At 37.6% G+C, this 25,516-nt stretch overlaps 1 pseudogene; it reads right to left on the bottom strand.

Moving 5' to 3' along the window:
• Nucleotides 1-389: 389 nt before the first annotated feature.
• Nucleotides 390-25,516, bottom strand: LOC134368463 (syntaxin-binding protein 2-like; annotated as a pseudogene).

Here is a 25,516-nt window from a genome sequence, read left to right as displayed (position 1 = left end):
GTCAGTACGTGAATATTCGTGCCACTGTATCAGTCAGCAGCTTACAAAGATGTTCTGGTACTTGTGCAAATTGAAATAACCAGATAGTTTTCTAGTATGTAGGTTGTCTTACCTTTGCTTGGGAAATGCAATAAATACTCATGCACTAACAGTAGGTACCAGGTTTGTGTAATGATGCACATAGAGTCAGTGTACATCTTAAGTTGAAAACGAGTTGCCTGCGTTCTGGAACTATATTATGTGTATACATGTCAACTTTTAAGAACTCCAATAGGTATGTGGAGAAAAACCAGATTCATCTTTTTGTTTTTATCAAGTCTAGGAGGTCCATATTACAGTTGTAGAACCTTTTATTATTATTATTTTTGGCATGATGGAAGTTTATTTCTCTAGAAATGGAGGGAGTTGGGGCCGGGCAGGGTAATGTCCTTGAGTTTCTGGTCCAGTGTCTTGAGGTCATCCAGGAAGTGGGTCATAGGAAAGATGTGCAAGAGCCAATAAGCACCTCCCACTTGCCCTCAGTGTCCTTTGTCACCTCGTAGGACGCCGAATCTCTGACATGGCCGTGCTGCAAAGGATGTACATGATGAGCCATGGCCCGGCCCAAGCATCTACACCTGCCTTGTTCTTGTGCCAGTGGCCAAAGCAGGCACTGACAGTGGCCTCGGTGATGGGCGTGGGGGCAATGTCAGCTACAAAAGGGCCACAGCTTTCGTTCCAGCCAGTCTTCCATGGCATCCCCCGTCATGTCCTTGACGACCCGAGTCCACGGGACATCTGATAAGTGGACTCCATGAACTCCATCCACTCCAGCTGGCTGGTGGTTCCCGAATCCGCAGGGTCGTTAATGGTGCCTCCCAGCTGCTCCGGGTTCCGGATGAGGCTGCTGTGAGCCTGCATACTGGTATGCTGGATCAGCTTGGCCATGTTCTTCTTGCTCACACCAGTGGGAAGAAGGATATAGAGCAACAGGACCCGGACCTTGTTGTAGGCTGGCGCTGTTATGTCAAGCAGCATCAGCAAGATCATCTTCATGGTGTCCTTGACCTTCTTGCCCTCTGTGTTGGAGGCCATGGCCAAGGTCCTGCTCCACACTGCACAGTTTCTCCACTGAACCCTTGAAACACTTCATGCATTCATGCACTAAATTCGGGTATGTAGCATACTTGTTCAGCTCCTTCTGGTGCTGCAGCATCTCTTTCAGGATGTGGGACAGGTCTTTGATGTTGGCATTGTCAGTGGTCAGCCTCTTGCCCTCACAGAATGTCTTCGGAAGTTCTGTGACCCTCTTGGTCATGTCCACAATGTGCAGGTGCCATAGCTTCACTCATAGATCATCGTTATCATCCAGCAGCACTGCCTTCTCCCATACCATGCTCAGCCTGGTGATTATAGCTGTACGTGTCCTGCTTAATGTCCAGCAGATCATAGGCCACAGCCAGGAATGTCAGTTCATGCAGCAATGGTGACAAGGGGTCGGCTGCCCAGTCCGTGATTAGCACCTGCAAGTGGATTTTCTCAGGGCCATTGCCCAGACTGGGAGTGTCTGCATTGAAGGCGTTCAGCTTGGCCAGGACAGCATGAGCCAGCTGGGCCATGGGCTTCAGGCCCTTGCAGTAGTGGATGACAGGGTACTCCTGCAGCCTGGTGCACTGGACCAGCACTTCAAGCTGCTGTGCATGCTCCCATGCCCAGAGAGTAGAGGTTGTAGGTGCTATGTGGGCATCCAGGAGAGAACACCTTGGCCTCATAGGGGACTAAGGCCAGGTGGATCTCCTTCAACATCTTCACTGCCTTTGCCAAATGACAGCAGCCCAGCTTACTAAACGGTGTTTCTGGGCAGCTGTCAGTGAAGACAACATGTGCTACTTTTGTAGGTGACGATCGGGGTCCCACAGAAGTCTGTGATCAGAGCCTGAATAGACTTCTCTGTGGGGCTCAGCAAATAAATGGCCTCCAAACATTAGATGAGTTCTCGCTGTTTATTGATATCTTCAACAACGGTGATGCCCTTGGCTGGGATATCTGACATTTTGCAGCAGGAAAACTGGATGCTTATGCTCAGATGATATATAAGCACCTTCCATTCTTCGTCCTTTTTCATGCTCTGAATGAGCTCCACTCAGAATTCCCACCCCAGCACCACCCCGAGGGCACCATCTTCTCCCTTGTTGTTAACCAGTGCAGGCTTGATGTAAGCCGTGATCTACAGTTTTCATGGCAGTTTGGGAATACAAATCTGGTTCACAATGAGGACCTGGAAAAAAATTTTATTACTAAGAGGTAAGTTATTATGACTTAGATAAGTTCGAGATTTTGTTTTGTTTGTTTTTTATATGGAGTCTTATGCTAATTGATTTCTACCATTTGAGATTTACTAAGGATTACTGAGAAAATAAGTACAGATCATTATTTTGTTACCTTCTCTTAGCCTTTGGTAATATTGAAAAGGTAAGTTTGAGGTCTGATTACTTAGTCAGTTTTACACATTAATGTAGTTAGATTTCAGACATCTCCTTCTAATTTTCTAATCTTGATAAATTTTCCAGAAGCATGGATCAGCATATTTTTATTAAGCAGCCGTTTTCAAGATACCATGAACCTTCTGTGTAATACAAAAGAGCAGTTAAGATAATCAGAAAGTAATTTTTTTACTCTTGACAAAAGCCATTGGAAACTGAGTTGACGTTTTAATTTGGGGGGCCTGGAACCGGGCTGTTTCCACCTGTTCCACTAGAACCATCTGTCTAGGCTGACGCCACTGGTTCTGAGGCTCAGTTTTTTAAAGTGTCCCTTCAGCTTTTTGGGAAGGCAGAACACATGATTGTTATTTTGATAAGAAAGAATAAGATCATATGCAAAGTTCTCAATGTAAACATTTTGTATGTATAAGTATTGATGTGGTGTGAGCATAGCTTATTTTAGCATTTTCATTTTCTGAACTCACCTCCTTACCATATTGCCCTCTTTAACTTCAAAACTAACTATGGCTTGGTAGATTCATTTTGGAATGCTTTGGTTTCTTTTTTGCTGTTGTTTTAGAATCCCATTCCTCTTGACCCAAACATGCTGCCCCACTTGACGTCACTTTGGAGATTTGGAATTGGTGGGAATGACAGAATAAGTTGTGGTATATTCTTTTCCCTCTAAATACCACAGCTTTGAGTGAGGGTTGAATGGACTGCATATGTCCTGCCACTTCCAGATACAAAGAACAGATTGACCAAAAAATGAATTCCTGGTATTGTTTCTTGCTTCTGGTTCTTTTAGACATTTAAAATTTTGTCCTTTCAACCAGTTATTTCTCCCTGTTAGTGTTACAGAAAAGTTAGAACAACTACCCAATGATACAGGACATATTAGAACTTTCTAAATGACCAACAAGTATAGGATTTATTGTTTTCTTTGGTATTTGCCCAATTAGACAAAAACTCATTTGTTTCCCATAGTACTTTATACTCATTTTTGTAAGATGTACCACAATATATTGGTTTGCGTCTTGTTCCCGAAATATATTGTGAGTTTTATTTTTGTGTGTGTCCATAAATGTGAGTCTGGCAACAAATCGGGTGCTTAAATGTCAAATTAAGTTAAACTTTTATGTCATTTTAAAAAATCAGTGATGCTAAGAAGTACCCTTAAGGAACATTAAGGCACAGGCAGAAATGAAGAATAAAAATAAACAGAGTGGTTAGCAGAAGAGAATAATAAAATGGGGATATGAAGAGAGAAAGTATCGATAACGTTGATGCCTCTGGTTTTTATTTTCATCACTCCCCTTAGAGGAAGTAAGTTTATAAATCTGCAGTATCAGGAAAAGCAGGTGGCTCCAAAAAGATACCAGTCTCCACTTCTTGTCTACTTCTTGTCTACTTCTTAAGTGTAAAATCAGCAAAAACAAATAATCTAAACATCTATGTATTTGATCATTCATTAAACATTTGATTGCCTACTGTGTCAGATATTACATTTGATATTCTCAGGAAAAAATGAATCAAGTTTTCTCCTCAGCCGTAAAAGGTTCACATTCTATTAGAGAAGGCACACAGCTAAATATAATATAATGTTATAATAAAGATACAGGTGTACAGATGAGGGATTGGTTCTTCTTCCTGAGAGATGTTTCACAGAGTTAAGAAACTTGAGCTGGTCTTAAGAGGAATTAAATGTAGTTTCTCTCTTACCCATTAAGTCTATTGCCCTAAGTGTATCAGTTTGGCCATTTTGGGTTTTGTTTTAAGATAACTTTTAAACATTTCAAATTTATGTGAAAGATTATCATTTTAAACACTGTCAGTACCCAGTCAATGCTGTGATTGAATTTGTACTTAATGTCTCAATTTATATTCCACCGCAGATGTGTAGTCTGAACTCTCCATGGTTAATTTCATCCACTTTATCAATGATTACTTCCAAGGGTGCATTGAACTAAAACAGTTTGGACCAGGGACACACTGAGGAAACATTGGCTTGGGGTCTCTTGGCAAGAGAGGCCAATCTGATGTGAACAAGGAAGCATGTTCTTCCGGCTACTGGTAACAGCATTCCTGGGATAATAATGAGATTAGTGTTAGGGTGACTCTAACGCTAAGGACGGCAGAGAAAAGAGATGAGAAAAACCTGGATCCTCTGAGTCATGGAATCAATCAATCCTGATAAATGTTGCCTGGTTTCTGAACTTCTTGTTATGAGAAGTTAACTTATTTTTAAGCCAGTTTGAATGGGTTTCTGTACTTGAAGTCATGGTATTCCAACTGGAACTGAATTTGGTCCTGGTAAAGAGATACTTAACACGTAAGAGATTCTAAAATTAAGGACTTAATTCAGGTGAAGAGGGCAATCAGGACCCCCACTATTCCCAGATTGGAGGTTGGTAATACTTTCTACTTTGGGGCAAAGACAGAGTATTTCATGTGCCTGTAGATTTGAGGGAAAATGTCCAAAAAAACAAAGATATTAGAGCGCCTTGGCCAATTCCTGGTTAGACCCAAGAAAGATCATTTGTTAAAAACCGTAGAAAATGCAGATTTGAGTTTTTAAAAAAAGAGGTTCTTTCTGTTTGTGGCCTAGCTTCACACAGTTCAGCTTTGTAAGATTAGCTTGAAGTAGAGAATTCCTCTTTTACGTAGTGCGAATATGGATTTATAAGGAACGAGATTTAATAGGAGATAAGTATGTGTGGCAAAGCACTAATCTGTTGCCTTAAATCTTCCCCAAATACCTCCTTTTCAATATTTTCTACCTGGTCAATTGAACTATTAAAAAATAAATACATATTTTAAATGCCATCTGGGAGGAAGAAACGGATAGTTTCAAATTGAAACCCAGTAATTAAAGGCCGTTGTAGATTCTGGGACTTGTGTGATGAGAAGATCTCAGAGGCTTGTTGCCAGGAGATAGAAATTCTTAGTCTCAGCCATTGTCTAAACAAGATCTCTTGCTATGGTTAATCGCCTTTTGAATTTTGAGAGTAAGGAATCCCAGCTACTTCTTTTTGCATAGATATACTTTGTGCTAAGGACCAGTTAAGAGTGACCATTTGTTGTGTCATTCTTCTCTTTTCTGAATTTAATTGTGGTCATCCTGTTTTTTCCACACTAGTGTATTTTGGGTGTAGATAAATTAACTGTTTTAGCCATATGTTGCCTAAATGGATGTTGATTATAGGGATCTATTTCGAGATCTGTTAGAAATGAAGGCACATCACTCACATCATGGACTTGGAGTTTGATGTAGTAATTACATGAGACTTTGGGTTGTTCCCTTCTTGGGAGTTGGGATTGAAAGTGCTTTGCGTGGGCATGAGCATTTTTAAAAGGTTTAATGTATTAGAAGAAGGGTGTATATAAAGGGTAGCCAAATGAGTAGACCATAATAGACTGCAGTTTTTTCCTAACAGTTCTAGATCATCTGACATAATTAGTTTAAGCCATTCTTTGCCCCATTCCCCTTGCTTTATTGGGTTCCTGATGCAGAAGCCTAGTCAATATAGTTCCATCGAAGACAGCATGAGATTTACTTGGAATCCTGGAAAGTGAAGTCTCTGTCTCTCCTGGTGGCTATGAGCAAGAAAGCCAGAAAGCCTAGTTGCAGCCCTCTTATGACTATGAGGGGAGCCAAACATGGATAAAGACAAAACTGTAGACAGTATAGTGGAGAGTCAGGAATAAAAATGTGTTACTATTATCGTTGAAGGACTGAGTAAGTTTGGAATCTGCCTGTGGTAAGCAGCATAATGCTCCCCCGAAGATACCCAAGTCCTAATCCCCAGAATCTATGAATGTTAGTTTACATGGTAAAAAGAGCTTGCAGATATGACTGAGATCACAGACCTTGAGATGGGTGACTATTCTGGGTATCTGGGTGGACCCAGTTTAACCACATAAGCTTTCATAAATAGAAGAGGGAGGCAGAAGAGTGGATCAGAGAAGGAGATGAAAGAAAGAGATTTGAGAGGAACTCAAACTGCCTTTGCAGATGGAAGAAGGGGATTATGAGTGAAGGGATGTGGGTAAATTCTAGAAGCTGAGAGGACCCTCAGCTAACAGCCAGCAAGGAAATGGACCTCAGTCTTACAACTGGTAATAGTTAAATTCTGCCAACGAGGAAAGGGATCCTCCCCTAAGACATCAAAGGGGAACACAGTCCAGATGACACCTTGAGTTTAGCCCCATGAGACCCGTGTTAGACTTAATACCTTCATGACTGTAAGATAATAAGTATACACTTTTTAATCCACTAAGTTCGTGGTCATTTTTTACAGCAGCAATAGAAAACTAACACACTGCCTCATCTCTGGACTTGTGTGAGTTTGTTGAATCCCAGTTTCTCTTAGCTGTCTATTTTTCGTTTCTTATATTGCACTTTGGGCCAGCTAGTCAATGAGTGCTTACCACTAGCAATCTGCTGGTTTTGAAAACTACTAAGTTCCCTTTCAAGCTGTCCAAAGAATTAGCCTCATTTTCTTTAACTATGTTCTAAAAAACATACTTACATGAATACTTTGATTCTTTCCTTTAGTCACCCGCAGTAGCTAAATACCTTGTGTGTACTTTTGTTTCCAGTTAAACTTGGAGATGGAATCCTTCCATGCTTCTCAGTGTTTCATTTACTCAGCAACAAATTATTGATTACCTACTCTATGCAGGTTATCTTGGAATCTATTCTGGAAGATGTAATTAACTATGACATAAGCATTTCATCTGAGTCACTTACACCTTTACTCTGTCGTAGTTGGTTTCATTAGGGAGACAGCATAGTAGTGCGGAGTTAATGAAAATTTCATGTTCTTCAGAGAGAGAAAATTCCAATTCTGTTTCTACCTTCCCTCCTTAATTGTGCTATGTTAACTTCTATAACTTTTCTATCAATATAAGTTTTCTTATCTTAGTCGTTTACATTTATTTACTTATTATTTAATAAAATAGTTATTTAAAAAATAGCCTTCTGCTATATGAGGACACAATGAGAAGGTGCTATGAGGAATAGACACTCAAGAAACGATGCCTTGATTTTGGACTTCCAGCCACCAAAAGAGTGAGAAATAGGTTTCTGTTGTTTGTAAGATAAAAAAAAATAATAATAACAATAATAATGATGACAAAAATGACAAACCCACAAATAAGAATACAACTACAGATTTTAATATTTGGTTCCTGGGTTCATTTTGAGCTTTCTGTTCCAGAGCTTAAACAATGTGTAAGGTTCAAGGTCGGACAGATTTTGACACCTATTCTTCATTATGTTTTACATCAAAAGATGGGAAAACATTTCTCAAAAATTATTATTAACTCATGTTTTTAAAAATATTCAAGCTAATATGAATATCCTTTTTAGCATGGAATGTGATGCTTATTAGTGTCTCTTGGTAATAGAGCACCTTGCAAATGCTAGATCTTTATATTATCTGATTACATGTTGTTATACACACAAAAGGCTATTCAGGTTCATTTTACCTCCAGCCTCTGAAATGGAAATCTTGAGACTCAGAGCTTCTCTCATTTAACATTGTGACGTAGATCCTGGTGTCTGGTGAATGTTGCAAAGCCAACCTTTTACACAACTTTTTAGAGCCAGAAATAGATCTAAAAGCTAATTTTTAATTGGTCGTTTTTATTATCTAAATCATATTTAGGCCTGAGTTTTTTTTGTTTGTTTGTTTGTTTGTTTGTTTGTTTTCCGTGACCGGTGCTCAGCCAGGGAGTGCACCGCTCATTCCTATATAGGATCTGAACCCGCGGTGGGAGCGTCGCCGCGCTGCTAGCGCAGCACGCTACCGAGTGCGCCACAGGCTCAGCCCTAGGCCTGAGTTTTTTATCAGTATTATTACCAATACAAAACTCAAGGGAATATTTTCTACTTTAATCTACAGTGGTTTTTGTAGCCCTGAGTCAGACTTTTATTAAAGTATATATTTTTCCATTCCATGGAATCCCTTTGGATGATATAGTGTTTAGCCAGCAAAGTAACTAGGTATAAAACAAAGAATGTGGCACAAAATGTCAGTGGTGCCACTGTTGAAAAACCCTGCTGTCTAGGACTTAATGTTATACATCTTAATTTATAACAATGTATTTTCAAAAAATGTTATGTTTATGTGCAGTGTAAGAACCTTACAACAGCAGTATACTTCGATGTCTTCCCTCTTTCCTGTCTTTTGTGCTATTGTTGTTAGTGTTCCTAAATGGGAATTCCTTGTAGGCATTGCTCAGAAAGTTAATGTTTTTCCAAATCCCAATAAAAACTAATTGAGAAATCAGAAAAATGGGGGAAAGCATTATAATTCTCCTGTGAGAAGTAAACCTTAACAGTCAACATCGAGCTCTTAGTGGTTCACAGAATATACTGTCGTCAAGATGAAAGCAAGAGCAGGAAATACGGACATGTGCATTTAAAAGATAAGATTGACATTTCCGGGAACTAGGAGAAAAGTGGTCGTGATCTAATCAGTCAGTTTGGCCTGTAGCTGTTGCCATGTGTTTTGTGATCCTGACTACTGTTAATGATGTCATTCTTGCAAAAAAATAAATGTTAATATGCTTATGTTCACAGTATACCTTATACAAATTCTGTGAGTTGTGTTCTAAGAAATAAATGTTAGAAGCATGTGGTTTTCAAGAACAGTTTCCTTTTGTGGTATAGATATTCCTTTTCTAGGTTCTGTAGGTTCCCCATTGCGGACAATCATTTGGAATCACATTTCTGTCCTAGTGTCTGAACCTCTCTGTTGTACTACCTGGTGTGGTACTTGCTGCTGCCGCTTCTACACCTGAGCAAGCCATGTAGAACACGCTATCTAATCTGCCAGTTTGTGGGGAGGGGGATATGTTTTGTATGTTGAAATGGGTCTTGTTATGGAAGTAGTAGAATCAGAAGTATCTGTACTTCAGACTACAAGCTTTTCTGAGGATGAGTCATAATTTTCTTACTACTAAGATAGGAGTCTATAATCAAATATTAGCTTGTTCGTTTCAGCTCTTATCTAGATCTCTGAAGAATGGAGATTATCCTGATAAATGACCGTGTATGGTATGTATTTGGATCAATGTAGATATAGAGATAGAGATACAATTTAATTTATAAAATTGATGTTCTTCCATCCATAACACAATTAGCAAGAACTTGAGCTCTGAAACGTGACAGACGAGAGTTGGCACGTGTAATTCATTCCAACTCTGTCACCTTGCTACTTTGGCAGAGTTTGATTTTCTGAACTCATTTTTTTATTTTCAAAATGCGTGTAACAAGTACAATAATAATAATAATAACAACTTCTTGGGGGAAACGAGAAGGAAAGGACAAAATGCATGTAAAGCTTTACATTATGTACTGGATACCTTAGAAGCATTCAAGAAATGTTAGCTCTTACTATCACTGGCCTGTGCATCATGTGGTCCATAAATCCTGAATAAGTAATCTTGAATTCATTCTTCAGCCTAACTTATCATCATAGGGTAGTGACACCTCTGAATATCGAATATCATCAACATGTTTCTTACTCTCTAACTATGGTAATCTGAAATATTTATCTTCTTGAAAATTGTGTTGTTATTGTTATTTAAATATACACTTTAGGCCCAAGCCCGTGGCGCACTAGGGAGAGTGCGGAGCTGGGAGCGCGGCGACGCTCCCGCCATGGGTTCGGATCCTATATAGGAATGAACGGTGCACTCACTGGCTGAGTGCTGGTCACGAAAAAGACAAAAATAAATAAATGTATATATATATATATTCACATTATTTGTTTTGCTTTAGATCAGTGATGCATGAGAATGGAAGATGTGGCAGAGAACTTGAAGAGCATTTCTGCTTTTTATCACTTCCTCACAGTGATGTGGCAGAGATATATCAGAATGGGATAAGCACAAAAGCATCTTCATTGAAGATATTAGGAAATCCTCTTCTTGGAATTTATATATTTAGACATGTTGATGTTGCCTTGAATTATGCTCATCACTGTCGAAATACCACTGTAGAAAGTATTGTCATTTTTAAGGTAGGTAGCATACAACAATTACTAAATATATGTACTGTTTGCTTTAAATTGACCTAAATATATTTTTCTCTCAATGTAAATTAGTGTTTTAAAATCGCATTACATAAAATAAATAGCAATAATAATATTTATTATTTTTGTCATCATTATCACTCAGAATTTTCCCCTATTTCTGACTCATGGTAGGAAGAGCAGAACTTCAGGTAAGCAGGGCCGAGCCCGTGGCGCACTGGTGCACTCACTGGCTGAGTGCCGGTCACAAAAAAAAGACAAAAAAAAAAAAAAACTTCAGGTAAGCAAAAGCATCTTTCATCATCTTTGTCTTCCCAGTGTATAATATCTTTTTCTGTCTTGATTGACCCTCTTCTCTTTCTCTTTTCTGTTCATGCCATAAATAATACCATAGTGTTTTAAGTGTCCTCCTCTGAAACATTGTATCATAATAACAGTGGCTTAAGTTAAAGTTATGAAACTCTTACAGTTTATTGAAGTTAAAAGTATTATACCAACGTTAATTTCTTAATTTAGATAACTGTGCCAGGTTTATGTAGGATGTTAACTTTAGGAAAAGCTGAATACAGGGTATATGAGACCTCGGAACTATTTTTTTGTAGGCGTGTATCAAACCATTGTTTACTATAGAAGAAAATAGCTCTTTGTACATGTCCAACAATAGTTCATAGTGAAGTTATCATATGTCCTTTCTCTGGAATATGATGCATCTGTTGCAGTTAGGTTTACAGAGAGTTTTTAAAGACATGGGAAAACGTTTATGCAATCATGTTAAATTTTTCAAAAAATTAAGTTAAAAATACTATATAAAGAGCTGGCCGGTTAACTCACTTGGTCAGAGCATGCTGCTGATAACATCAAGGTCCGGGATTTGATCCTTGTACCAGCCAGCAAAAATAGTAACATATATGTGATATCGTCAAAATGATTAAGGAACAACTAGAAAGAAATGCTCTCAGTGGTTATCAGTGATAATCTTTGAATCATGACAATATGGAGTGTTTTCTGTTCTTTCTAGTTTTTCAAATTAATATTTTCCAAATATCTCATAGTAAGTGTGTATTTCTTTCAAATATTTTTATTATGATAAAATGCACATGACAAAATCTGCTATCTTACCAGTGTTTACGTGTACAGTTCATTGGATTGAGTACATTTATATTGTTGTGCAGTCATCAACACCATGCATCTCTAGAACTCTTTTCATCTTGCAAACTGAAACTCTATATGCATTAAACAATAACCACCCTTCTCTCCAGCCCCTGGCAGCCACCATCCTACTTCCTGTCTCTATGATTTTGACTACTCTAAGTACCTCATATAAGTGGAATCATACAGTATTTGTCTGTTTTAACTTACTTATTTCACTTAGCATAATTCGGTATTCATCCATGTTGTAGAATTTCCTCCTTGAGGCTGAATATTATTCCATTGAATGTGCATACCACATTTTGCTTATCCATTTATCTGTCAATGGATACTAGGGTGGCTTCCACGTTTTGACCATTGCAAATAATGCTGCTTTGAATATGGGTATACCAAGACTACCATATATCTCTGGGAGACCATGAATTTAATTCTTTTTAATATACCCAGAAGAGGAATTGCTGGATCTATGGTAGTTCGATTTTAAAACTTTTAAGGAACTGCCATATATGTTTTTCCACAGCGACATACCATTTTACATTCCCACCAAGTGTGCGCAGGGGTTTTAATTTCTCCACATCTTTACCAACGCTTGTTTTTGTAATGCTGGCCTCTCAGAATCAGTTAGAGAGTACTCCCCACTCTTAAATATTTGGGAAAAAGTTTGAGAAGAATTACTGTTCATTAAATGTTTGGTAGAATTCTCCAGTGAAGATACTAGTTCAAGGGCTTTTCTTTGTCAGGAGATTTTTGATTAGTGACTCAGTATCCTTACTAGTTATAGGTCTATTCACATTTACTATTTCTTCGTGGTTCAGTCTTGGTAGGTTTTGTGTGTCTAGGAATTTCTCCATTTCATGTAGGTTATCCAATTGTTTGGTATACAGTTGCTCCTAGTACTCTCTTGCAATCCTTTTGATTTCTGTAGAATCAGTGGTAAAATACTCACTTTCATTTCTTTTCTAAGTTGAATCGTCAGTCATTTTCTTAGTCCATTAGCTAAAGGTTTGTCAATTTTGTTGGTCTTTTTGAAGAACCAGCTTTTCGCTTTTGTTGATCTTTATTTCCCCAATTTCTATTTTGTTTATCTCTGATCTGACATTTATTATTTCCTTCCTTCTGCTAACTTTGGGTTAAAGTTTATTCTTCTAGTTTCTTGAATTGTAAAGTTAGGTTGTTGATTTGAGAACTTCATTGTTTTTAATATAAGCATTTATGGATACAAATTTCACCAATAGCACTGCTTTTACTGTGCTCCATAAGCTATGGCATTTTTTTATTCATCTCTAAGTATTTTTTAAATTTCCCTTGTGAGTTCTTCTTTTATCAATTGGTTGCTTAAGAGTGTACTGTTTAATTTCCAAAGATTTGTGAATTTTCCAGTTTTCCTTCTGTTATTGATTTCTGTCTTCATCGCATTGTGGTCAGAGAATATAATTTATATGTTATCTATCTTTTTAAATCTGGTGAGACTCAGTTAGTGGCCAAACCAGTCTATTCTGGAAAATGTCCTATGTGCACTTGAGAAGAATATGTATGCTGTTGTTAGGGAGAGTGTTGTATACATTTCTGTTAGATCTAGTTGGTTTATTGTATTGTTCAAGTCTTCTCTTTCCATAGTGATCTTCTGTCTGGTTGTTCTATCCATTATTGAGAATGGGGTAATTGAAATCTCTAATTGTTACTGTAGAACTGTTTCTCCCTTCAATTCTATCAATGTTTTGCTTAGTATATCTTGATCATCTGTTATGAGATGTGTAAAGGTTTATAATTGTTATATCTTCTTGCATGTTTAAACTTTTATTAATGCATAATGTCCTTCTTTGCTCTTGTTACCATTTTTGATTTAAAGTCTGCTTTGTCTGTGACTAGTATAGCCACTCTTGCTCTCTTTCAGTTACTATTTTACATCCTTTCACTTTCAGCCTCTTTGTGTCTTTGGATCTAAAGTGAGTCTCTTACCATATTTTAATACTCGTTCTGTCAATCTCTATCTTTTGATTGGAGAGTTTAATCCATTTCCATTTAAAGTAATTACTATTATGGAAGGACTTCTATCTTTTAGCTACTTGTTTTCAATATACTTTATAGCATTTTGTCTCTCATTTCCAGTAATGCATCTTCTTTTGTGTTTAATTTTTTTGTAGTGAAGGATTTAAATTCCCTTCTCATTTCCTTTTGTTTATATTCTTCAGCTAATTTCTTTGTGGTTACCATGGGGATTACATTTAACATCCTAAAGCTGTAACACTCAAATTTGAGTTTATACTGTCTTAACTTCAACAACATATAAAAACTCTACCCCTTTAACAGCTCTGCCCCCACTTTTAGTTGTTGATGTCACAAAATTGCTTCATTACACATTGGGTCCAGAACCATATACTAATGATTTTTTTAATGTGTCAGTCTCTTAAATCACATAGAAAACAAAATATTAAGTTACAAACCAAAATTACAATATTAGCTTTTAGACTAATAATTGTTTTTTTAATGTATCGGTCTCCTATATCATGTAGAAACAAGTAGAGTTACACAGCATTGTTACAATAATACAACTTTTATAACTGCCCATATATTTACCTTTACTGAAATTTTTATTTCCTCATAGAATTTCGACTTACTGTATAGTGTCCTTTCATTGCAACTGCAGGACACTCTGTGGAGGGTAGTATATTGGTAACAAACTTTCTTACAGGACACGTGTAGTGATAACAAACTCCCTAAGCTTTTGTTTATCTGGTAATGTTGTAATTTCTCCTTCACTTTTGAAGGATAGTTTTGCCAGACATAGGATTCTTGGTTGACATTTTTTTTTTTTAATTTTAGCATTTTGAATATATCATCTCACTGCCTTCTGGACTCCAAAGTTTCTGATGAGAAATTTGCTCATTATCTTATTGAGGCACCCTTGTATGTGACAAGTTGCTTCTTTAATGCTTTCAAAATTTTCTCTCTTGGCTTTTGACAGTTTGATTATAATGTGTCTGGCTGTGAGTCTCTTTGCATCCATCCTGCTTGAAGTTCACTAAGCTTCTTCGATGTTTGTATCTTTCATCAAATTTGGAAAGTTTTCAACCATTATTTCTTTAAATATTCTCTCGCCTTTTCTCTCTCATTCTTCTTCTTGGACTCCCACAACACGTATGTTGGTCCCCTTGATGTTGCCTCACAAATCTCTTAGGTTCTGTTCACTTTTTTCCAATATTTTTCTTTCTGTTCATAGACTCAGTATTTCCATTTCCCTGTCTTCACTGATTCTTCTGCCTAATCAAATCTGTCTTTGAATCCCTCTAGTGTGTCTTTCATTTTGTTTATTGTACTTTTCAGCTACAGGATTTCTTTCTGGTTTCTTTTTAGGTTTTCCGTCTCTTTATTAATATATCCATTTTTTTTCATACATTGTTTTCTTGACTTTCTTCATATCTTTAATTCTTTGAGCATCTTCAAGACAGTTCTTTTAAAGTCTTTATATAAGAGATCCATCAGTAGGTCTTTTTAGGGACAGTTTCTGTTCGTTTATTTTTTTCCATTGAATGGAACATAATTCTGCCAGTGCAATTATTGTCTACGTTGGGAGACAGATTTCTGGAGCTTTCTACTCCACCATCTTCCCAGAATCAACCTCTGAACTACTTTTGCAACCTTCCCGAAAATCTAAAACTATTCAAAATTGAAAAAAAATAAATCTCATAATAGAATTTCAAGTTTCAAAAGACACATTTACTTAAGATTTACTCTTCAGTTAATTGTAGCTTTGCCAGGAAAACTAAAATCACAGTAGTTTGACAGGATTCTTACTTATGTAAGGACAATTTAGGATGATGTGTTTGAGTTTACTTCCATATAAAATCAATGATCCATATGACATAATTCTTTTTTTTTAACCTCAGATATTTTCAAATTCATGGCTTCTGACTCTCCATGGAATTCAACTTGAGTTTTTTACCCTAGGAGCCTCTGTCTGGAAACAGATTTAGCTTTAGGGCTGGAGTGAGACTGTTGCAGTGGGTTACTGTGAACTCTCAGGGAGAAGCAGGAAACACCAAGGCTTAAAACAGGAAACAGAGTTTATTGATATGCTGGCACTGGCCCAGCAGACTGTTGTCCAATGGCTGAGCTCCAAATGCAGTCTGGCTGTTATTTTTATAGCATAACATTTCTGGGTTTTTGCAGCAGGGCAAGAGGAGTGATCCTATGATCTTATGTGGCTATGAATCTTTCTCAGGGTGGAAAATTACAGCAAGGAAGAAGCAGAATAGAAAATTCTGTTACAGCATTGTGTTGCAACTGCAGTGTGAAACAAGACAGAGCTGTAGCAGCAGCTGGGTCTATATGTATCTGGGTGGGGGTCTTGATTACAGCATTGCAGGGCACAGCATGGGTGCCTAACAGCCACAGACAGGTGGCACACAGCCAGGTCAGTACGAGTGCCTCAAGACCTCCATGTGCAGGCTGTAGGGTGGGGAGAGTGTGAAGTGAGCCCCCCAGGTCTGCATCCCAGGGTCCCATCTCTTCACTTCTAGCCTGCTTCTGTCCGAAGAGGAACATGCCTCAGTGGCCGGCTCCTTCTAAGGAACTGTAACGTATAGACCAAAGTATAAACAGGTTGCTCTTCTAAAATATATATATATACTTTTTTTTTTCAATTTCATTAACCATAATTTATTTTTATATTGAAAAGTAATAGATACTGATCTAAGAAAATTTGAAACACACTAAAATACTCTGAAAAGCTCATTAATAGACACAGTAGGTTTTTTGGTTTGTTTTTTGATAGTCTTCTACTCATGTACACAGATATGAATGTGCAATTGTTAAAATTAAAGTTTGTTCTCGCTTTATATACTGTGTAACTTGCTTTTCTCACTGATTATAAAGTGACGATGTTTTTATAGCATTAAGTAAATGTTCTTCTGCAGAATCCTTTGAATGGCTGCATAGTATTCCACTATAAACCTGTACCATAAATTTGCCTATAAATTCGTTAATGTTGTGGATTATAAATTATTTAGTTTTGGATTTGTTTTGTTTTTGCACTCGTAAGTACTGCTTCGATCCTCCTTGTAGGTATGTTTTTACACACATGCATGATTATTTGCTAAGAATTAATTGGTTTATTCAGAGGCGTTAAATTAGGAGTCAAAACTATGTACATTTTTACAGCTTTTGATATGTAATGCCTAGATGTACTGAGAAAGGTTGTAGTAATTGACATTTCCATCCACAGTGTATGATAATGACTGTTATCTCACACCCTCATTGTGTACATTACACTTTTTAAATAATCTTCTCCAGTCTAATATGTGATCATTTGTTTCTCCACATTGGCTCAATTTTCTTCTTTATTACGGTTTCCCGAGGTTAAACTTCATTGTAGATTCTTGTTGACTACTTATATTTAGTGAATTGCCTATTAATAGCCTTTGCCAGTTACTCGTTTTTTTTTTTTTTCCTTTTTTTTCGTGATTGATTCCGTGAGTATTATCAATCAAGTAAAGAGTATCTTGAGAGTTAGGCTTTTTCCCTGTATAATGTTTTATCACTTCATGTTATCTTTTTAGTAAACTTTTATTTTGCAATAATTTTAGATTTACAGAAAGGTTACCACGCTCTAGTACGAGAGTTCATGTACACAATTTACCCAGCTTTTTCTAATGTTAACATTTTCATAACTGTGGCATGTTTGTCAAAACTGAGAAAGTAACATTGGCACAACTCTTAACTAAACTATGGATTTCATTTAGCTTTCGCCTGTTTTTCTACTCATACTTCTTTTTGTTCCAGGATCTAATCCAGGATACCACATTACACTTAGTATTGTTTTGATTTTTGAAAGAATGTATTAACTTATTTAAAATAATAGTGATAGAATTGCTGACTTTATATAAAAAGGGTACCTTTCATGATATTCATTGCACTTTCTTGTATCTCATCTTTTGTCAATTCTATTCATAGTTTTGTTTTTTGTAATTTTATGCTCATTTGCTTTTGATGTACAGAAGTTTTAGCATATTATATAGTGAAATCTACATGATTTGGTTTCATGATTGTTGGCACATATTCTGAGAAAAGACTCCTCACTTTGAGATTAGATAAATATTTGCTTGTGTTTCTTTCTCTAATATTTCATTGTGTTTTGAATATTTAAATATTTAACTTGCATGATACTTATTTTGGTTTATAGATTAAGGAAAGAATTTATTTTTTTTATTTGTTCCATACTGTTTTCTGAACAATCTTTTCTTGCTTCACTTATTTCAGATGGTGCCTTTAATAATACACTATATGTTTATTATATGTGTGGGCTTCTGGGCTTTTTGCGTGTGTTCTGTTTTTTGTTTGTTTTTTCCTTTGCCTATTCTTGTGGTAATACGATCCTTTTGAAAATGTTTTAATATCTGGAATTGTGAATCACCTGTCCTGTTCCATCATTCTGTTTATGACCGATTTTTTTTTTTTAAATTGGGGGTTGTTCTTGTTTGTTTAATCTTTCAGGTAAATTTTTAGATTGAAACTTATTTCTAAAAGTAGATTTTCGGCAAATTTTATTGGAATTAGTCTTAGAGTTTAATTTGAGGGGGAATTGGCATAATTACTGTGTTAAGTCAGCCCTTTCATCTGGGACATGGGTTATCTTTCCATTCATATTTCTACTTCTTTAAAAAACAGTGTGAGCCTTACTCCTCTGTTTGAAGTTTGAGTGCTTAAAAGTGTTTTGGTGTATTCTTATCGACTTTTTTTTTTCTTTTCTTTTTTAGGTTCTCTTTGGAAGAGTTAAGAAAATTCAGCCTTCCATGGATAAAAACAAAGTTTCTTTGGATCCTTCTCCTAATTTTGACTGCCACATGTCAAGAAGTATACCTTCTCTGAAAGATACCATTCAGCTACAAGCCTATGGTTCAGTGGTATGTCAAAATTATGGTTGATTTGATTACTTGAAAATCAACAATTCTATGATACAAGACTTAAGACCACTTCCCAAAATATTAAATGAAAATCTCTTAATTTCTTTAATATAATATGGCTTTGAATAAACAAACAGTGAAAGCCGTTTTAATATTTGTGGTCTGGGAATGTTAGTAAAGAAGGTTCCACATTTACATTTAACATTGTTCAAAGTAGAGTGGCAGCTTTTATTTAGATGTTCCATAGATTAATTTCTAACTTGCAAAACATACCAATCTCTTTTTAACATGTCCGCAGAGCAGGGTGACCATAGTTAATAATAATGTGTTGTATATTTCAGAATTGTTGAGAGTTAATTTCAAATGTCTCACCATAAAAATTGATGGGTAAGGCTCGTCGGTTAGTTCAGTTGGTTAGGGTGTGGTATTTATAACACTGTGGTCAAGAGTTCAGATCCCCATACCTGTCAGCTGCCAGAAGAAACAATTGATGTGTAAGTGAGGTGATGGGTATATTAATTAATTTTATTTAATCTTTCCACATTGTATATATACATGAGAACAGCACATTGTATCCCACAAATATACACAATTACTATTTATCGGATAAAAATATTAACGTTTAAAAATCAGGTTTTTTGAAACAATATTGATCCTTTGTACTTTGCAAAAGGAGAAAAAAAGAAAAGATTACATTAAGTGAAATAGTAATCTTTTATCATATTCTGCTTAGACAGTTTGTGGAACTTTAATTTTCTATAGAGGAAAAATTATATATATATATATATATATATATATACATTATATATAATCATATATTTGATAAGATAAATCTTCTATATAGAAGTATATACATGATCCCACATGTAAAATTTATTAAGCTATTGTTGTTTTTCTAATTATTTTGCTCCAAGTAAAATAACAATATAATGGTTCAGAGAATATGCAAAATATTTGAACTTTTAATGGAAAAATACTCTTTCTTTTAAAACAGATTGTGTCTGTTTCTGCTGACATTGGTAGCCTATAAATTAAAAAACATGTAGTGGGGAAAAAAAGGAACTTTATAAATCTTCAAAAAAGCTAGGGTTGTAGATGGCAAGGGGGAGCATGTATGTAGAAGTAGATAAATAAATAACATGTAGTTATATAGACTTTTAAAATATATGATCTTGTTCAAGTCTGACTGCCAAGATTAATCAGCATAAAATTCTTATTTTTCTTCTTATTTGTCTTTCAGGTATACTTCTATGAATACAACATCTTTTCAAAACCAATAGATAAACCAAGACAGTGTCTTCCATATGTAGTTGTAACAGTAAAATTGATTGGTCAAAAAGTGTGTAATGGGCATTTTATGACATCGTTGAGAATTCCCTCAACAGGATTTCCTAAGAGGGCTGGTAAGATACGTATATTATTCTACATCACTAGCATTTGTGCTGATATTAAAATTTCTGAATATTATTTCTAACACACAGTGCATTTCTAAGGAAAATCATTGCGCTTTACCTATTTTCCATACTGTATAACTAGAATCATACGGCAGGTGTTTTTGTGACTTCTTTTGCTTATGTTCGTGTGAATCCTCATGTTGATATGTAGAACTGTGGTTTATTTATTTTCATAGATAGATAGCTACATGAAGGGAGGGAAGGATAGTCCACTGTGTGATTATACACTATTCTCCTGGGGATATTTGGGCAATTTTAAGTTTTCTTTTAATTCCAAATATTGCTATTTTAAACATTGACATAAATGTCTTGGTGAATATGTGCAACAGTTTTTCTAAAGAGTTTATATGTAGACCAGGAATGTGCAACTTAAACCCAAAGGTGATGGATGTCAAATGGTTTTCCAAAGTGGTTGCATTGAGTTGCATAATCACTCTATGTCCTTTACAACACATAGTATAATTTTTAAACATTTTTATTTCTGCCAGTTTAATGAGTGTGATATGTTATCTTATTGTAGTTTTAATTTGCATTTCCCTAATTTTTAATGAAGTTAGGATCTTTGCATCCTCAACAATACTTAGTGCTGTCAGACTTTTTAATCAGTATTGTTTGATGAACAGGCATTCTTCTTATAAGTGCTATTACATGTGTGTTGTTTAAGAATGCTTTCCCAGGACATGAAGATATATCCACAAGTTATCTTTTAAAAATATTTTAGTTCTGTTGTCCCAGTTTTGTATTATCTACTTGTAAATGACTTTGGTTTATAACATAAGGACCCAATTTACTATTACTATTATTATTATTTTTTTTGATTTTATAAATTGCCTCATTCAATGCTCTTTTATTTTTTTTTTTAATTTTATTTTGCCGATATACATTTTGGCTGATTATTGCTCCCCATCACCAAAACCTTCCTCCCTTCTCCCTCCCCCCCTTCCCCCCAACAATGTCCTTTCTGTTTCCTTGTCGTATCATCTTCAAGTAATTGTGGTTGTTATATCTTCTTCCCCCCCCCGGTTTTGTGTGTCTGTGTATGTGTGTGTGTGTGTGTCTGTGTGTAAATTTATATATTAATTTTTAGCTCCAACCAATAAGTGAGAACATGTGGTATTTCTCTTTCTGTGCCTGACTTGTTTCACTTAATATAATTCTCTCGAGGTCCATCCATGTTGTTGCAAATGGCAGTATATCATTCATTTTTATAGCTGAGTAGTATTCCATTGTGTAGATGTACCACATTTTCTGTATCCACTCATCTGATGATGGACATTAGGGCTAGTTCCAACTCTTGGCTATTGTAAAGAGTGCTGCGATGAACATTGGGGAACAGGTATATCTTCGACTTGATGATTTCCATTCCTCTGGGTATATTCCCAACAGTGGGATAACTGGGTCGTATGGTAGATCTATCTGCCATTGTTTGAGGAACCTCCATACCATTTTCCATAGAGGCTGCACCATTTTGCAGTCCCACCAACAATGTATGAGAGTTCCTTTTTCTCCGCAACCTCGCCAGCATTTATGGTTCAGAGTCTTTTGGATTTTAGCCATCCTAACTGGGGTTAGATGGTATCTCAGTGTGGTTTTGATTTGCATTTCCCGGATGCTGAGTGATGTTGAGTATTTTTTCATATGTCTGTTGGCTATTTGTATATCTTCCTTAGAGAAATGCCTACTTAGCTCTTTTGCCCATTTTTTAATTGGGTTGCTTGTTTTCTTCTTGTAAAGTTGTTTGAGTTCCTTATATATTCTGGATATTAATCCTTTGTCCGATGTATATTTTGCAAATAATTTCTCCCACTCTGTTGCTTGTCTTTTAACTCTGTTAATTGTTTCTTTTTCTGTGCAGAAGCTTATTAATTTGATATAATCCCATTTGTTTATTTTTCCTTTGGTTGCCCGTGATTTTGGGGTCATATTCATGAAGTCTGTGTCCAGTCCTATTTCCTGGAGTGTTTCTCCTATGTTTTCTTTAAGAAGTTTTATTGTTTCAGGGTGTATATCTAAATCCTTAATCCATTTTGAGTTGATTTTAGTATACGGTGAGAGGTATGGATCTAGTTTCATTCTCCTGCATATGGATATCCAGTTATCCCAGCACCATTTGCTGAAGAGGCAGTCCCTTCCCCACTGAATAGGCTTGGTGCCTTTATCAAAGATCAGATGGCAGTAAGTGTGTGGGTTGATTTCTGGATTCTCTATTCTATTCCATTGAACAGTGTGTCTGTTTTTATGCCAGTACCATACTGTTTTGGTTATTATAGCTTTGTAGTATACCTTAAAGTCAGGTAGTGTTATGCCTCCAGCTTTATTTTTTTTGCTCAGCATTGCTTTGGCTATCTGTGGTCTTTTATTGTACCATATAAATGACTGGATATTTTTTCCATTTCTGAGAAAAATGTCTTTGGAATTTTGGTGGGGATTGCATTGAATTTGTATATCACTTTGGGTAGTATGGACATTTTCACTATGTTGATTCTTCCAATCCAAGAGCATGGGATATCTTTCCATCTTCTTGTATCCTCTCTAATTTCTCTCAGCAGTGGTTTGTAGTTCTCATTATAGAGATTTTTCACCTCCTTGGTTAACTCAATTCCTAAGTATTTTATTTTTTTGGTGGCTATTGTAAATGGGCAGGCTTTCTTGATTTTTCGTTCTGCATATTCACTATTGGAGAAAAGAAATGCTACTGATTTTTGTGTGTTGATTTTGTATCCTGCTACTGTGCTGAAATCATTTATCAATTCCAAGAGTTTTTTTGTAGAGGTTTTAGGCTGTTCAAGATATAGGATCATGTCATCTGCAAACAGGGATAGTTTGACTTCCTCTTTTCCAATCTGGATGCCCTTTATTTCCTTCTCTTCTCTGATTGCTCTGGCTAGTACTTCCAACACAATGTTGAATAGGAGTGGTGAGAGTGGGCATCCTTGTCTAGTTCCTGTTCTTAAAGGAAAAGCTTTCAGCTTTTCCCCATTCAGGATGATATTGGCTGTAGGTTTGGCATATATGGCTTTAATTATGTTGAGATACTTTCCCTCTATACCTAACTTATAGAGGGTCTTTGTCATGAATGAGTGCTGAACTTTATCAAATGCTTTTTCAGCATCTATAGATATGATCATATGGTCCTTGTGTTTGAGTTTATTAATATGGTGTATCACATTTATTGATTTGCGAATGTTGAACCAACCTTGCATCCCTGGGATGAATCCCACTTGATCATGATGAATAATTTTACGTATGTGTTGCTGTATTCTGTTTGCTAGTATTTTAGTGAGGATATTTGCATCTATATTCATCAAGGATATCGGCCTGTAGTTTTCTTTTTTGGTTCTATCTTTACCTGGTTTTGGTATCAGGATGATGTTTGCTTCATAGAATGAGTATGGGAGTTTTGCGTCCGTTTCAATCTTTTGGAATAGTTTGTAAAGAATCGGTGTCAATTCCTCTTTGAATGTTTGGTAAAATTCTGCTGTGAATCCATCTGGTCCTGGGCTTTTCTTTGTTGGGAGCCTTCTGATAACAGCTTCAATCTCCTTTATTGTTATTGGTCTGTTCAAACTTTCTACGTCTTCACGGTTCAGTTTTGGGAGCTTGTGTGTGTCCAGAAATTTATCCATTTCTTCCAGACTTTCAAATTTGTTGGCGTATAGTTGTTTATAGTTCTTTCGCTGAAAAACTTCTTCAGTTCAGCAAGTTCTGCTACATTTTTTTTCAGGACATTGATTTCCTTGTACATTTCCTCTTTCAGATCCTGTATACTTTTCCTCATTTCATCATGATGTCTAGCTGAGTTCTCTTGTATCTCATTCAGTTTCCTTAGAATTATCACACGAAATTCCTTGTCAGTCATTTCAAGGGCTTCTTGTTCTATAGGATCTAGAGTTTGAGATTTATTAACTTTTGGCGGTGTACTTTTTTGAATTTTTGTATTTCTGCTATCTTTTTTTTGATATTTATTCATTGTGGCAGGGGATTTCACAGTCCACCGGTTTGAGACGAATGAATAACTAGGATGTTGCTGTGGTTGCCAATTTCGTATGGCTCCCTCCGTGACTGCTCCGTTGGCCTCTAGTGCCTTGTGTGTGTGTTGTTGCCTCGGGTCTTGGGCTTCTCCGGGGAGCCACCTTTCTGGTCAGCTTGGACTCTGCTGGGCTGGTGGATCACGTACCACAGGGTGTGTGTTCGCTGTTGAGCTTTCACTTCCTGTGCAAGACTTCTCCCTGTTCCGTGTGCTCTGGCCCAGGCTGTTGGATCGTGCAGTGGCAACCCCACCGGGTGTGTGGTTTCTGTAGAGTCTCCGCCTCCCTGGCCACACGTCTCCCCACTCTGTGCACACTGTGCTGGGCTGGGGCATGTCTTCTGCAACCCTCATCTATCAGCTGGGCCTTCAAGACCCTGCTCGGCACCGCCTCTCCCAGGAAGTCTACCAGGTTTCTGGTAGGCACAGACGACTGGTCACTCTGGGTGCCTTTGTAGCACTGTGTAGATCTGTCTCGGGAGCTGTTCACCTTTGTATCCCCCCAGTATAAACCGAGTCTAGCGCCCACCTGCAGCCAGCTCTCCGGCAGGTTCAAGCGGACCTGGGAACTCTCCTACCACACTATTCCCAACCAGAAATTGGTTAGGCTTTTTTCCGAACTGGTGGCCACAGAGATGGTAACTGCCTCCCAGTAACAAGAAGTTTACCGGGGGCCGGAGTCCAGGGTGTGGTGGAGTGACAGTCAGCCCGCCCGTACTTCCTTGCCCTCCTGACACTGGCCGGGGACGCCCCACACCTCCAACCCACCAGAGAACCGCGGAGGGAGTGGGAGGGGAGGCCGGCCCGCAGCCTCCGGAAAGCCCCACGCCGGGCCAAGCAAGTGGGAAGGCTCAGTGAGGGCCGAGCCGGGGGAGCTGCTAGCACCTGGGAAAATGGAGGCAGCACCGGGGCGGTGAGTGGCCTGGTGATGCAGGCGGGAGCCGGTTGGGTGTCAGTCCCCCAAACAGGGCTGGTCCAGGGGTCAATCACAGGGTTGTGCCAGGTCGGGTGCTCACTCTCTACCTCTGGTTTGCCACCTTCCCTGTTCTCGGCTGCTGCCGCCTCGGGCTGTTCAGTCACGGCGCAGCTCGGGCGCTCCCAGGAATCTTCTTTAATGCTGACCTGAAACCTCGAATCCTGAATAGGGCAGCTGGCCACCTTCAGTGCGGCCCCAGCCTCTGGGATCCTGTCTGCATCCAAAGCAGCCCTGGCACCGTGTTCCCTGTTTCGAGACTCGCTTTTGCAGCTAAGAAACAGTTCTTTTCCTGCTCCACACTTCAAAGCTGTTGCCTGTAAATGAGGCAGCCTCTCCTGCCGGGGGTCAAAGTGGCGTTCAGCCCCCACGACCGGACACCAGCAGCGGTCCTCCCTTACGAGATGGCAAGAGGAAGGTCCACAAGTTTCCCGGCTGCCTGAGGCACAGTGGCCGCCTTTTCCACCTCAGCTCCTCCGTGCCAACCTCCGCAGCCACCGCCAT

The sequence above is a fragment of the Cynocephalus volans genome, chromosome X (genome assembly GCF_027409185.1).
Source record: "Cynocephalus volans isolate mCynVol1 chromosome X, mCynVol1.pri, whole genome shotgun sequence".
NCBI lineage: Eukaryota > Metazoa > Chordata > Mammalia > Dermoptera > Cynocephalidae > Cynocephalus > Cynocephalus volans.
Note: the sequence above shows the minus strand (reverse complement) of the source record. Positions and strands in the feature narration are given on the sequence as shown.